Below are 3,365 nucleotides of genomic sequence, written 5' to 3'. Positions count from 1 at the left end.
ATTCTAAGTATTATGTGTTAACCTAATAACACACTAAGTTAACTTATATTGGGAGCTTCCGATGTCAGAAGCTCCCTAACAACTATTGAACTTCATTTCACCAAACACAAGGTTAAAAATGAGTTTTTTTACTTCAAGAAGATGTAGGCTTGTTTGGGAAAAATTGTAGGATTGTAAGAACTTATAGTTTTAATACATGAACACCTTGCCTCACAATTTTCAACCATAACTATTGGGAAAGGACTTGTTATTTTTCTTGAATCCAGTAGTAATATTGTTCGCTGTGGAATTGGTGCTCGTAATTAACTCGTCCAATTGGTGGCACAAGTAGTAATCTTAAAACTTGAATTGGTGGTGTCATTGTTGGTGGTCAAGTAGAGCTAACTTAAGTAGTGTCATTCGTCACAACTTTAATAATGGCATCAGTGGTGGTAGGATTAGTGGTATATTGGGTAGTCCTAGTAGTGACATTGGTGATAACATGTCTAGTATCTTTAGTGGTTACATTAGTGGCACTAGAAGTGGTAATAATTGAATTGGATTTAGTGGTATTGATGGTGGCATTGGTCGTGGAGCTCTAATTAGTGCAATTGGTGGCATTGGAAGTAGCAATCTTAGTAGGGAAATTGGTGATTGTATTGTTGTGTTAGTGTTGAATACTGACTTAAGCAGTTCCATTGATGGCCACTTTAACTATGGCATTAGAGGTGGTAGCATTGATGGTATATTTGTTAGTCTTAGTAGTGGCATTGGTGGTAGCATTGCTATTAGCTTTAGTGGTGGCATTGGTGGTGGCATAGGTGATTGCTTTATTGGTAATATTGGTGATATATTGGTTACTCTTAGTAATGGCATTGGTGGTAGCGTTTCTTGTAGCTTTAGAAGTGCTATTGGTGACGTATGGCTGGTTGCTTTAGTGGTAGCATTGGTAGTATATTGTTTAGTTTTATTAGTGGCATTGGTAGTAGCATTGATAGTAGCTTAACTTGTGATGGTGGCGGAATGGGTGGTAGCATTATTGGTACCATAGGTTATATACTGGGTAATAGTAGTAGTGGAAATGGTAGTGGCATGGCTCATATCTTTAGTTGTGGCACTGGCAGTGCAAGTGGTAGCATTGATACTGGTGGATTTAGTATTGGTGGTAGTTTTAGTTATGGCCTTGGTGGAAGTAGCTTACTTAGTAGCATTCGGGGTGTTGGTGGTGATATTGACATTAACTTTAGTAGTAGTAAAATTGGTTGTGGCGGCAGTAACTTTGGTAGTGATTTTAAATAGTATTGTTACAGACGAAATTAATGGTACTCGAATGATCATGGATAATGCATATAATTATACTAGTGTCATTGGATGTATTAGCATCAGTACTGGTCAAAACCTTGATCGGTGTGTCATCGGTGGTAGTGCTATCAATATCAATGGGGTTGCTGGTGACATTAATCGGCCTTACAGTGTTGACCAACTACCTTCACATCGGCATAAATATCAGCATTATTTTAATTTTGTTACTGGTCCCACTTTTACATATCAATGGATGAACCCATGTTCGGAATGAGATTTCTTACTGCATGAGATGTACTTCCTAAAAGTGGCTCATGATCTCACAGAAGTTCAGAAGACTTAGAATTTTACTCATCCTAAAGATGTCTCACCTCATACATAATTGTAAAACAAAGCCATTTTTTGATTGAGTAATTAGAAGAACCTAATTACTAATCAATGGAGGTACCATTAGAAAAATGGATTTTGTTGTATAATTATGTAGGAGCCGAAATATTTTAGAGTGAGAAAAGAGTCTAAGTATTGTGAACTTCTTTGAGCTCCTAAGCCGCTTTTGGGAAGTACATCTCTGGCAATCAGAAATCCCAATCATAATACGAGTTCATCCATTGATCTGTAAAAGTGGGACAAATAACAAAATTAAAAAATAATGGTGATGTTTATGCCGATGTGGCAGGGAGTTAATCATACGGTAAGGCTAATTAATGTCACCGCATTAATATCACCAAGCGCCCCAACTGATATTGATAGCACTACCACCATTTCCAGAGTTATCAAGGTTTTCACCACTACCAATGTTAATACAACCAATGGCATTAGTATAATTATATGCATTACCGTGATCACTCGATTACCATTAATTTAATTAACATCATTATCATTTGAAACAACTACAAACATAAAAACCAAAGTTACCTCCGCCATAACCAATGTTACTATCACTAAAGTTAGTGCCAATATCACCACTAGCACCCCGAATTCTACTAAGTAAGTTGCTTCCACCAAAGCCATAACTAAACTACCAATTCTACTAAGTAAGTTGCTTCCACCAAAGCCATAACTAAACTACCACCAATACTAAATCCACCAATATCGAGGATACCACTAGCACCGCCAGTGCCACAACTAAAGCAATGAGCCATGCCACCACCATTGTCACTATTTTCTAGAGTTATCCAATATATAACCAATGCTACCAATAAAGCTACCACCCATGCCACCAGTTAAGCTACCAACAATGCCACTACCAATGCCACTACTAAGACTAACCAATATACCACCAATGCTACCACTAAAGCAACCAGCCATGCCACCACCAATTCAACCAACAAATCTACAAGAAACACTACCCCCAATGCCACTACTAAGACTAACCATTATATCATCAATGTTACCACTAAAGTAACCACCCATGCCACCACCGATGCCACCAATAAAGCTACCACCAATGCTACCACCTATGCCACTACTAAGACTAACCAATTACCACATTTCTACAACCTCTAATGCCATAATTAAAGTGACTATCAATGGAACTGCTTATGTTAGCATGAATTTTAACACTAACACCAACAATACCACCACAATTCTCCTACTAAGATTACTGCTTCCAATGCCACCAATTACACTAATAAGAGCACCACACAAATGGAACCATCAATATCACTAAATTCACTACAATTATTACCATTGTAGTGCCACCAATGTAATGAGTAAAGATGTTAGCATGCTACCACCAATGCCACTACTAAGACTACCCAATATACCACTAATGCTACCAGAACTGCTGTCATTATTAAAGTTGCCACCAATGACACTACTTAAGTTAGCACGAACTTCACTATAAATAATGCCACCTCCAATTCAACTATTAAGATTAGGGCCACTAGTGCCACCAATTGGAGGAGTAAATTACCACCACTAGTGCCACACCTAAATATATTACTATTGGACTCAATAAAAATAACAACTTTTTTCCAATAGTAATCGATCTATAGCCATTAACTATTGGACTCAATAAAAATAACAACTTTTTTCCAATAGTTATCCATCTATAGCCATTACATCAGCAGCTGATTTAGTGT

Source organism: Apium graveolens, unplaced genomic scaffold (genome assembly GCF_009905375.1).
Source record: "Apium graveolens cultivar Ventura unplaced genomic scaffold, ASM990537v1 ctg1424, whole genome shotgun sequence".
Lineage (NCBI taxonomy): Eukaryota > Viridiplantae > Streptophyta > Magnoliopsida > Apiales > Apiaceae > Apium > Apium graveolens.
This window is presented reverse-complemented; position numbering follows the sequence as displayed.